Here is a 13489-nt window from a genome sequence, read left to right as displayed (position 1 = left end):
TGGATTATGATAGTCGGATGGATTTTGCTATGTGTATGCTTTAAAAATTGTATACAGTTAGAATCTTATAGCCTTAGAATGATTGATTTGGCCTTATTTCATGTTCCTTGTTTGGTTTTGGTCCTAGGGTAGAGTCTGTTATTCGAAAGTCTATTTGATCCTCTTACGTGTATAATTTCCATGCACATGGCAGCCTATTATGATTGAGTTGAGATCTGATTTGATGGGATTGAGCGAATCTTAGGATAGCCTAGGATTTCAGTTATGCAGTAGCATGTGATATATGTTCTGTTCTGGGAGGAAGTAGAGTTATCAAGTAGAACTTTGGGGAAGGTACAGGTAGGTGTGGAAGGTAGTATTGGGCCCGTACTACTGAAAGCACAGGACCTGTACCCGAACTGTTGTTAGATCTGGAAGCTCTAAGGAGAACCGATGTGGGAGGATCCCTTTTTCGGATATTTGATCATTTTGTCTTATGGTATTTCAGATCAGAATGGTGGTGACACGACATGGAGCAGGGGGATCAGGATCAGGATCAGGATCCAGATCTGGGTCGGGAGATGGTACCGAGGCTATTGATGAGAGGCTACGCGAGCTTATTGCAGCCGAAGTTACGAGGGTCATCCTTGACGCTACCCCAGTGATTTTGTGGACAGTCAAGGAAGGGATGATAGAGATCATGGAGGAGCGGCTTAGGTCTTTCCGAGCCGAGATTGTTGCGGGCTAGGTCGGGGCCCGAACTCCCTCGTTCCGGGAGTTCAAGGCGTGTGGAGTGCCTGAGTTCTTTGGGGTCAGGGATGTTGGATTAATGTCTAAGCATGTAACTGTATTTGGTAAGTACTTGACCCGGTTGTGCATGGTCCTTTTGGGTTGCCTTCACCAAAGCAACATGATAGGATGATTTATGAATAGAGAGGTTAATATGGTTTATTAATATATTATATGAATAATATATTAAAAGAGAAATCATATAATCAAATTAATATTAGACAATAATTAATTAAGAAATTAATTGTGTGGCTAAAAGACATTAATTTAAAATCAGGAACTTAAACTGTCAAATGTGTGATAGTTGAGTATAGGGCTGAGGAGCCTATTGGACTAGGCATGGACGAAATTAGGATGTGTCCATCCATAATTTCGGCCATAAGGCCCTATTCCAGAAGCTTCCTTGGATTGCTTAAGGCCTAAGCTGTCCATTAGGGTTTTGACTGAAACCCTAGCAACACCAGTATAAATAGGACCCCAAGGCTTCCAAATTTCAGCCACTTGAACCCTAACAGTCTTCATAGCCGAAATACTGCCTCTCCCCTCTCTCTCAATTAGCATCCTTTTGCTTGTGGTGTTTGTAAGCCATTAGAGGAGTGACACTTGTGACTCTAAGCTCCAAGGACAAGAAGATTCAAGCTTTGTTCAAGAGGTAATCAGCTAGATATGCTTTTGTAATGTTAATTTCGAATTATACTCACTAGATCTAGGGTTTGCAAGACTTGGATGAATGCATGTACAATTAGAGAAACCTAGATCCAAGCATTAGGGTTTGCATGAGCACATAGGATGTTCTTTTGGCTCAAACCCATCGGTGGTATCAGAGCTTTGTTTGGTTTCTATTGTATTGATGCCTTGCTTGTTCATCCTCTCTTGAAAATTGATTTTTGTGCTCTTTGCCTGATGAACTCGGCGAGTCCCAATGTGGACTCGACGAGTAGGACGAACTCGACGAGTCCATGAGGGACTCGGCGAGTCGAAGCGTCAGACAGAGGGATTTTCGAGATTTCTTGCTGTTTTGCTTAAGGATAATTGCCTAAATCGTTTTTTACTAATAAAATCCAAATTTTATTACTGTTTTATGATTATCCTTACCAAATCAAAAGATAATTACCAACTGTTTGAATAATAAATTCCTTATTTGATAATATTTGATTATTTGAATTAATTGTTGAATTATCTTGTAAATAAAATTGATTAGGTTAAATTTAGATAATCATTGAACTAATTGTTTAATTTAAATTATTTGATATCGGATCCTTTATGTTTTGAAAAGTTCAAAACTTGTCCTCAAGTTTTGAAAATTAAATTTTGTGATTAAATGTTTAATTTGAATTATTTAAATTTCAAACCCTAGAATTTTACAAGTTTTAAAATTCAACCTTATACTTTATAATATTATAATATTAATATATATATATATATATATATATATATAACTTAAACGCTAGTCTTACCGTTAGTAGGCCTCATTCACGAAGCCGATCTATAAGGGGGTATAAGGTTATGGCCTATAAAATGGCAGTTTAATGGGTGTCCACTCTCACCCACCGCTTCCTTGATTGGTGGAGGGTCGTTAGCCGAACGGGTAGGATAGGGCAACCCTTTCCTCATTAATAAGTATAATGAATTATAAAAATAACTAAATGTTTTTACAAAATTCTCAATCTTAGTTACTTTAGGCAAAAGTGAATTGATGCAATTCCATGAAATTACACTTTGTACCCTTGCTAAGACGTTAGTGGAGAGTGTGCGGTTAACCGGTACACTAATTGGGTTCTAAGCAAAGGCGGCAAAGGGTGACTCATTGTTTGTCATAGTTCGATGGAGCGTGTGTGGTTAACCGGCACATCGAATAGGTGACTGTAGTAATGAGGGCACCATGTATATTTGTATGGTTATTCACACCCGCTTTGTGATCCTCGACATCCCATTCACAAACTAGAGGGGCATATCGAGATTTAAACATGTCATTGAAAAGTTCAATGTATCTCAAAAGATCTTGGAGTTTTCAATACATTTAAAACTTAATCTCTTTTTCGTTTTTCATGGTGGGAAATTAGTGAATCGGCATTCACTTACCTTCAAATTATTTACTTGTTAGATTACGGCATCCCTTTTCTAATTTGTAAATAATGTTGTTGGATCCTGGCCCTAATTTCTCATTTGGGTGTTTAATTGGGGATTCATTTCTAATCAAACTTTGTTCTTTTTCCTTTTCAGATGTCGAACAACAACAATGCTTCCGGCTCGAATTCCTCCGGCTCGTTCTCACTCATGAACTTGTGTGGGAGAGTGATTTTTGACGTGTCCAATTTCAATGATTGGATCCACAACATCCGAATAGTCACTCGTTACGAGGACAAAGAGTATGTCCTCGATGAGAAGCTGAAGGAAATCAACATCAACACTGCCTCTGCTGAAGAGATCGCCACCTTTGAGGCCCATGAACGTGATGTCACGAAAGTCCATTGCATCATACTAGCGACCATGACTGCAGAACTCCAGAAGTCCTATGAGGACTTGTATCCCTATGAAATGCATCAAGACTTGCTGGACCGGTACCACCAAAGTGCGAGGCAAGAAAGGTATGAGATCATCACTTCGATGATCACTACCCGAATGGGTAATGGATTAATGTCTAAGCATGTAACTGTATTTGGTAAGTACTTGACCCGGTTGTGCATGGTCCTTTTGGGTTGCCTTCACCAAAGCAACATGATAGGATGATTTATGAATAGAGAGGTTAATATGGTTTATTAATATATTATATGAATAATATATTAAAAGAGAAATCATATAATCAAATTAATATTAGACAATAATTAATTAAGAAATTAATTGTGTGGCTAAAAGACATTAATTTAAAATCAGGAACTTAAACTGTCAAATGTGTGATAGTTGAGTATAGGGCTGAGGAGCCTATTGGACTAGGCATGGACGAAATTAGGATGTGTCCATCCATAATTTCGGCCATAAGGCCCTATTCCAGAAGCTTCCTTGGATTGCTTAAGGCCTAAGCTGTCCATTAGGGTTTTGACTGAAACCCTAGCAACACCAGTATAAATAGGACCCCAAGGCTTCCAAATTTCAGCCACTTGAACCCTAACAGTCTTCATAGCCGAAATACTGCCTCTCCCCTCTCTCTCAATTAGCATCCTTTTGCTTGTGGTGTTTGTAAGCCATTAGAGGAGTGACACTTGTGACTCTAAGCTCCAAGGACAAGAAGATTCAAGCTTTGTTCAAGAGGTAATCAGCTAGATATGCTTTTGTAATGTTAATTTCGAATTATACTCACTAGATCTAGGGTTTGCAAGACTTGGATGAATGCATGTACAATTAGAGAAACCTAGATCCAAGCATTAGGGTTTGCATGAGCACATAGGATGTTCTTTTGGCTCAAACCCATCGGTGGTATCAGAGCTTTGTTTGGTTTCTATTGTATTGATGCCTTGCTTGTTCATCCTCTCTTGAAAATTGATTTTTGTGCTCTTTGCCTGATGAACTCGGCGAGTCCCAATGTGGACTCGACAAGTAGGACGAACTCGACGAGTCCATGAGGGACTCGGCGAGTCGAAGCGTCAGACAGAGGGATTTTCGAGATTTCTTGCTGTTTTGCTTAAGGATAATTGCCTAAATCGTTTTTTACTAATAAAATCCAAATTTTATTACTGTTTTATGATTATCCTTACCAAATCAAAAGATAATTACCAACTGTTTGAATAATAAATTCCTTATTTGATAATATTTGATTATTTGAATTAATTGTTGAATTATCTTGTAAATAAAATTGATTAGGTTAAATTTAGATAATCATTGAACTAATTGTTTAATTTAAATTATTTGATATCGGATCCTTTATGTTTTGAAAAGTTCAAAACTTGTCCTCAAGTTTTGAAAATTAAATTTTGTGATTAAATGTTTAATTTGAATTATTTAAATTTCAAACCCTAGAATTTTACAAGTTTTAAAATTCAACCTTATACTTTATAATATTATAATATTAATATATATATATATATATATATATATATATATATATATATATATATATATATAACTTAAACGCTAGTCTTACCGTTAGTAGGCCTCATTCACGAAGCCGATCTATAAGGGGGTATAAGGTTATGGCCTATAAAATGGCAGTTTAATGGGTGTCCACTCTCACCCACCGCTTCCTTGATTGGTGGAGGGTCGTTAGCCGAACGGGTAGGATAGGACAACCCTTTCCTCATTAATAAGTATAATGAATTATAAAAATAACTAAATGTTTTTACAAAATTCTCAATCTTAGTTACTTTAGGCAAAAGTGAATTGATGCAATTCCATGAAATTACACTTTGTACCCTTGCTAAGACGTTAGTGGAGAGTGTGCGGTTAACCGGTACACTAATTGGGTTCTAAGCAAAGGCGGCAAAGGGTGACTCATTGTTTGTCATAGTTCGATGGAGCGTGTGTGGTTAACCGGCACATCGAATAGGTGACTGTAGTAATGAGGGCACCATGTATATTTGTATGGTTATTCACACCCGCTTTGTGATCCTCGACATCCCATTCACAAACTAGAGGGGCATATCGAGATTTAAACATGTCATTGAAAAGTTCAATGTATCTCAAAAGATCTTGGAGTTTTCAATACATTTAAAACTTAATCTCTTTTTCGTTTTTCATGGTGGGAAATTAGTGAATCGGCATTCACTTACCTTCAAATTATTTACTTGTTAGATTACGGCATCCCTTTTCTAATTTGTAAATAATGTTGTTGGATCCTGGCCCTAATTTCTCATTTGGGTGTTTAATTGGGGATTCATTTCTAATCAAACTTTGTTCTTTTTCCTTTTCAGATGTCGAACAACAACAATGCTTCCGGCTCGAATTCCTCCGGCTCGTTCTCACTCATGAACTTGTGTGGGAGAGTGATTTTTGACGTGTCTAATTTCAATGATTGGATCCACAACATCCGAATAGTCACTCGTTACGAGGACAAAGAGTATGTCCTCGATGAGAAGCTGAAGGAAATCAACATCAACACTGCCTCTGCTGAAGAGATCGCCACCTTTGAGGCCCATGAACGTGATGTCACGAAAGTCCATTGCATCATACTAGCGACCATGACTGCAGAACTCCAGAAGTCCTATGAGGACTTGTATCCCTATGAAATGCATCAAGACTTGCTGGACCGGTACCACCAAAGTGCGAGGCAAGAAAGGTATGAGATCATCACTTCGATGATCACTACCCGAATGGGTAATGGAGAGTCCCTTACCACTCATCTGCAAAAGATGCAGAGATATGTTGATCGCCTGCTAAATTTAAATGTTAACTTTGATGAAGAGCTGGCAATCGACATTATCCTTCACTCCTTGCCTCCCTGCTACAACCAGTTCCGCATGACCTACCACATGAATAAGGAAGAGGTCACTTTGAGCAAGCTTCAAGTCTTGCTAAGGACTGCTGAGGCCAAGGTTCTAAAAATCTCGACATGGCTCCGCCATGGCACGCCATGGCTCCAAGGCTTGTATGTGCCGCCAAGCTTTACCAAAACGCCGCCATGACTCATATATGTGTATAAAAATGAATAATAGTAGAAAATACATATAAAAATATGAAATATATACAAAATTGCCGCCTTAAGTCACGCCTTACAAACGACGTGGCTCACCAAGCCTAGGAAAAGCTTGAGGCTTGACATTGTCGCCAAGTCACGCCTTACGTTATTTAGAACCTTGGCTGAGAGCAATCTCAAAGATAAGTCTGTTGCATCAACTCCAACTCCCGATGCTGCCCTTGTCTTGGCAATAGGGCAAGGGAAGGGTAAGAAGAGGAAGGCTCCCTTAAAGAGCCACCACAAGGGAAAGTCCCAAGATGGTACCTCTTCTAGTGGAACCAAGGCTGATTCTGCTAAACCCAACTCTAACCCGAAGGAGACAGAGTGCCATCACTGCCACAAGATAGGGCATTGGAAGAGAAGTTGCCCAGAATATCTGCAAGCTATCAAGGATGGGAAGATCAAGCCGTCCTTCTCAGGTATTTACACTATTAAATCTAATGATTGATCGCATGCTATTTCTTGGGTTCTTGATACAGGATGTGGTTTTCACATATGTTCTGATTTGCAGGGACTAAGAAGAAATAGGGATGTGGAGCATGGGAAGATAAATCTAATCATGGGAAACAGAAGATCGTCGCCTGTCACCAAGATTGGAGTATATTCCTTAGTACTTAGTAATGGATTAGGTTTAGATTTAAATAATTATTGCTATTCTCCAGATATGGCAAGAAACATCATTTCATTTCATGGTTTATATAGACAAGGATTTAGATATTCATTTGATAATGAAAAAGGTTCTATTTATGCTTATCTTAATGGTGTTTTATATTTTGAAGCATTGCCTTGTAATGGAATATATGAAACTGTGATGATAACTTAGGAAATGATGTGTTGTGTATTGATTCTTCCAATAGTTTGGATAAATCATGTTTATGGCATTGTTGTCTTGGACATGTCAACAAGAAACGCATAGCCCAACTCCAAAAGGGTGGAGTGTTGGAGTCATTCGACCTTAGGGACGATGACGTATGCGAGTCTTGTTTACTTGGAAAGATGACCAAGTCACCCTTCACTGGCACTTGTGAAAGGGGTGAGAGTTTATTGGATCTCACACACCGATGTGTGTGGGCCCTTTAGATCCACCACAAGGGATGTGATCCGCTTCTATGTGACTTTTACCGATGATTATAGCATATATGGGTATATCTACTTGATCAGGCACAAGTCAGAAACCTTTGAAAAGTTCAAAGAGTTCAAACAAGAAGTAGAGACTCAGTTGGGCAGGAAAATCAAGATGATTCGATCCAAAGCCACCTAGAACACTGCAGTTGAATGATGTAGCTGAGAGGCATAATCGAACCTTGCTAGACATGGTTCGTTCCATGATGAGTCGTGCTTCACTACCTATCTCATTCTGGGGGTTTGCCTTAAAGACTGCCGCCCATATCCTTAACTTAGTCCTTACGAAGAAGGTTGCCAAAACACCTCACGAGATGTGGACAGGGAAAGCTCCCTCGTTGTCACATATCAAGGTTTGGGGTTGCGAGGCTTTCGTAAGACGAGAGACTCACGACAAGCTCAAGCCTCGTAGTGAGCGATGTATTTTCATCGGCTACCCGCATAAGTCCTTTGGATATCTCTTCTATAGACTGAGTGAAAATGTTGTCTTCGTCGCGAGGAGAGGGGTTTTCCGTGAGCGAGAACTCATAATCCAAGGGGCCAGTGGGAGGCAAATCAATCTTGAAGAGATTCAAGAGTCGAGTGATGAAGGAACCTGCAACGCTGGCGCTCAACCCGAGGAGGAAACTCCGGTTGAACCGATTGACGAGTCCTTACCTCTTAGACGTTACGAAAGAGTTAGGGTTCAACCCCAGTTTTATGGTTTTCATATTACTACCGAATAGGATACGTTCATTAGTGATAGTACACTAGTGAATTTGGACGAACCTAACAGCTATAAGGAAGCCATGGCAGGCCAAGAGTCTACGAAGTGGAAAGAGGTGCTGGACAACGAGATTCAGTCCATGTATGACAACCAGGTTTGGAATTTGGCTGACAATGTGCCAGGTCGTAAGACGGTCGGGTGCAAATGGATCTTCAAGAAGAAGACCGACATGGACGGGAATGTGCACACTTATAAGGCGTGATTGGGCGCGAAAGGTTTTACTCAAACTCCCGGAGTTGACTATGATGAAACCTTCTCACCAGTTGCAAAGATAAAGTCTATTAGGGTGATGCTGGCCATTGCTACATTTCATGATTATGATATATGGCAGATGGATGTCAAAACCACCTTCCTTAATAGGAAGTTGGCTGAGGATGTTTACATGGCTCAGCCAGAAGGTTTTGTCAATGCAAAGCATCCCAATAGAGTGTGTAAGCTTGAGAAGTCCATTTATGGACTTAAACAAGCGTCTCGTAGATGGAATCTTTGTTTCGATGAGAAAGTCATAGAGTTTGGTTTTCTGCGAAGCGAAGATGAATCATGTGTATATGTCAAAGCCAGTGGGAGTATAGTAAGCTTCCTCGTATTGTATGTCGATGACATACTACTCATAGGAAATGACATCCCGACACTGCAGGAAGTAAAGTCCTGGCTCGAGAAGTGCTTCTCTATGAAGGACCTCGGAGAGGCTGCCTATATTCTGGGAATAAGGATAGTGAGAAACAGAAGTAAGAGACTAATAGGACTTAGTCAGAACACTTACTTGGACAAGGTACCAAAACGTTTTAGTATGGAGAATTCAAAGAAGGGAGAGTTACCAATCCAAAGTAATGGCAAATTGAGTAAGACTCAAAGACCGAGTACCGAAGTCGAGGTAGCAGAAATGAGCCGAGTACCTTACGCTTCCACAGTTGGCTCAATTATGTATGCTATGACTTGTACTCGCCCTAATGTGGCCTTCGCATTGAGCATGGTCCAGATATCAAGGGAACCCTGGCAAAGCACATTGGACCGCAGTTAAGAATATTCTTAAGTACCTTCGGAGGACCAAGGAATGGTTTCTAGTCCTCGGTGGGAGTGATGACTTAAAGGTGCGTGGGTACAGTGACGCCAGTTTTCAAACCGACAGGGACAACTACCGTTCACAGTCGGGCTGGGTCTTTACCCTAAATGGAGGAGCAGTGACTTGAAAAAGTTCCAAGCAAGAAACTGTAGTTGATTCAACGTGCGAATCAGAGTACATTGCAGCGAGCGAAGCGTCAAAGGAGGCAATATGGTTGAAGAACTTCATTGGAGACCTTGGAGTTGTGTCGGCCATACAAGAGCCTATGGAAATTTTCTGTGATAATGAGTGAGCGGTTGCCTTGACCAAGGAACCGAGGGATCACGGCAGATCTCGACATATCGACAGAAAATATCATTTTATTCGACATCGGGTGGAAGAAGGACTCCTCGTAGTAAAGAGGGTATCGTCAGAAGATAACCCAGCAGATCCACTTACGAAGGGACTAAGCAGGGTTAAACACTTGCAGCACGCTAGGAGCATCGGGCTGAAGAACGATATTAGTTTAGTTAGATAGTTTAGAAACGTTTAATAGATAAATTGTAATTAACATTTGATGATTAAATAAAAGAGTATTATTTATTAGTAATGTTACTGTCTTATGTTAATTATTTAACTATTGTTTCAATTTTTGCATGTTTTGACTTCTTGAATAATAATAATTATTCGAATGGTCCACAGTCGTTCATATGTTGGAAGTAGGTATGAATGAAGACTGTCATGAATTGGTGTGTAGATTGTCTAAAATGTATTAGACATGGAAAAAGTTTGCTACAACGTTCATGAGTGCTTATGAACTTGATTTGAGCATTGGAATAAACCCACGCTTGCTGGAATCACTTCATGGAATTTATCACAAGACGATAATATCATATGGTCTTAAAACCTAGATATATGGTTTATTGTTTGCTAATTGGTTGTGCATTGATAATGCTTAAACGCATCAGTAACTTGATGTTATAAAACGCATTGTTGTGTATGATTTGATTATTGAATAGTAAATGCATACAAGTCGAAGTTTATCTGTTCCTTTTATCCTAGGAGGGTGAAAGCGATATCAGGGCCCCTCGATGATTTAGTTTGACTTATGTGCGGGGACCGGTCAGGACTGAATTGATGTGTTCAATTAAAATCTATGTCAAATGAATCTGAGATCGAGAAACAAACTGCTGGACAATAAGTATGACTATGTTCCATGTAATTGTCCACACGATATCTAGAACAGAGGATTATACGATCCATTATTTGAAGGACAGGTTACTGATAAGATCAAAGTTCGACAGCATCTTTGAGAGCTACGATTGCTAATCGGATTATATTTACATTTGTAGTTACTAGACTTATCCAAGTGGGAGACTGTTGGATTAGTGTCTAAGCCTGTAACTGTATTTGGTAAGTACTTGACCCGGTTGTGCATGGTCCTTTTGGGTTGCCTTCACCAAAGCAACATGATAGGATGATTTATGAATAGAGAGGTTAATATGGTTTATTAATATATTATATGAATAATATATTAAAAGAGAAATCGTATAATTAAATTAATATTAGACAAGAATTAATTAAGAAATTAATTTTGTGGCTAAAAGACATTAATTTAAAATCAGGGACTTAAACTGTCAAATGTGTGATAGTTGAGTATTGGGCTGAGGAGCCTCTTGGACTAGGCATGGACGAAATTAGGATGTGTTCATCCATAATTTCGGCCATAAGGCCGTATTCCAGAAGCTTCCTTGGATTGCTTAAGGCCTAAGTTGTCCATTAGGGTTTTGACTGAAACCCTAGCAGCACCAGTATAAATAGGACCCCAAGGCTTCCAAATTTCAGCCACTTGAACCCTAAGAGTCTTCATAGCCAAAATCCTACCTCTCCCCTCTCTCTTAATTAAAATCCTTTTGCTTGTGGTGTTTGTAAACCATTAGAGGAGTGACACTTGTGACTCTAAGCTCCAAGGACAAGAAGATTCAAGCTTTGTTCAAGAGGTAATCAGATATATCTGCTTTTGTAATGTTAATTTCGAATTATACTCACTAGATCTAGGGTTTGCAAGACTTGGATGAATGCATGTACAATTAGAGAAACCTAGATCCAAGCATTAGGGTTTGCATGAGCACATAGGATGTTCTTTTGGCTCAAACCCATCAAGGGACCCCATAGCTAGTCGATGCTGGGTGGCAAACATAGAGAACGCCCAGCGCATGAGCTTCTGCCCTGATGCGGCAAAGGTGGGTTTGCTTCGTGCATGTTGAGGGACCGAGCCAGGGACTGATGGGAGGAGGTGACCAGCCAGGTGGGAGTAGCTGGTGTGGCTGAGATAACATGGGCGGAGTTTGCCAGACGCTTTGATATGGAGTTTGCATCGTCTATTGAGGTGCAACAGTTAGTGAGGGAGTTTCAGGAGCTCCATTATACCACCGCGATTGTGCCGGAGATCACCGCCAAGTTTCGAGAACGAGCACTGTTGATCCCGCAGTATGCTGCGGATGAGGATATGAGGAGGACGAGGTATCATTCCATGTTGAGGGATGATATCATTGAGTTCGTTAGCTTTATAGGGTGAAAAACCCTAAACAAGATGGTGGAGAAGGCCCGTGAGCGGGAGATGGAGTTGGAGTTCCGCACCAAGCGGAAACCAGAGCAGGCTCAGACAGCTGTAGGTCAGGCTAAAAATCCTAAGACCTCGGATTCTTCTGGTAGAGGACAGCAGGGTCGTGGCCTGTGTGCCAAATGTAAGAGATCGCATGGTGGATTTTGCCGAGTGATAGGCACAATATGTTATACCTATGGGCATCCAGGCCACGTGAGCAGGGACTACCCCAAGAAGGGCTTGATTTGTTTCCACTGCAACCAGACCGGCCATAAAAGGGCCGATTGTCCGAGGTTCCAGGGAGGAGGAGGAGCAGTGGTGGTGCCTGCGCCCGCCACTATACGGATCACTGATGGCCACCCTGTCAAGGCGGATGCTCTTGCGGTGAAGAGTCGCGCATTTCAGTTGACTACCGATGAGGCTCGGGCAGCGCTAGACGTCGTGTTTGGTACGTATTTTATTCTCCTGCTTGATATTGATTTATATTGCTTATGTGTATATATGTCCTCATGTATAGGGACCTTTTTGGTCAATTGTATGTCGGCTCACGTTCTTTTCGATCCGGGTGCTACTCGATCGTTCGTATCTCTTGCGCTTAGCAAGAAGTTCCAGGACACTCCAGGGATTTTGGATTCCCCGCTTGAGGTTGAGATTGCGGATGACCGCAGTGTGAGTGTTGCGAGGATATATCGGGATTATGTCCTGAATGTGCTTGGGGAGAGGTTCCATGTTGATCTAGTTCCGATACCGTTGCGAGGTCTGAAGGTAATCGTCGGGATGTACTGGTTGGGGACCAATGGGGCCATGATAGATTGCGAGCGCCAGCTGGTGAGGGTTCAAACCCCAAGTGGGGGAGAACTGGCTATTCATGGAGAGAGGGCCTCACAGGGGCCAACCCACTGTTCAGCTGCGAGGGCTAGGAGGCTTCTCCATCAGGGTTGTTCAAGATTTTTGGCATATATCTCGGATACAAAGGATGAGACCCCGACGGATTTGGGCAGTGTATCGGTGGTACAATGAGTTCCGGGATGTCTTTCCTGAGGAGACACCTGGGGTGCCCCCGGAGAGGCAAGTTGTGTTTCACATTGATTTAGTGCTGGGTGCCGCTCCGATAGCCAAGGCACCGTACCGGCAAGCTCCGCCCGAGATGCAGGAGTTGTCTATGCAGATTCAGGAGCTGCTAGACCGAGGGTTTATTCGTCTGAGCAGTTCCCTGTGGGGAGCGCCGATCATGTTTGTGAAGAAGAAGGACGGATCACACAGGATGTGCATTGATTATCGGGAGATGAACAAGCTAATGGTGAAGAACTATTATCCGCTTCCGAGGATCGATGATTTATTCGACCACCTGAAGGGTGCATCTTGGTTTTCCAAGATTGACCTTCAGTCGGGGTACCATCAGATAAGGATTAGGGATGAGGATATACCGAAGACGGCTTTCACGACTCGGTACGGGCACTACAAGTTTGTGGTGATGCCATTCGGGCTCACCAAAGCCCAAGCAGCGTTCATGGATCTCATGAACAGGGTGTGTAGGCCGACGTTGGATCGGTCAGTGATCGTGTTTATCGATGATAT

This window comes from Lactuca virosa, chromosome 4, assembly GCF_052849685.1.
Source record: "Lactuca virosa cultivar CGN04683 chromosome 4, Lactuca_virosa_CGN04683_v6, whole genome shotgun sequence".
In the NCBI taxonomy this organism is placed as follows: domain Eukaryota; kingdom Viridiplantae; phylum Streptophyta; class Magnoliopsida; order Asterales; family Asteraceae; genus Lactuca; species Lactuca virosa.
This window is presented reverse-complemented; position numbering follows the sequence as displayed.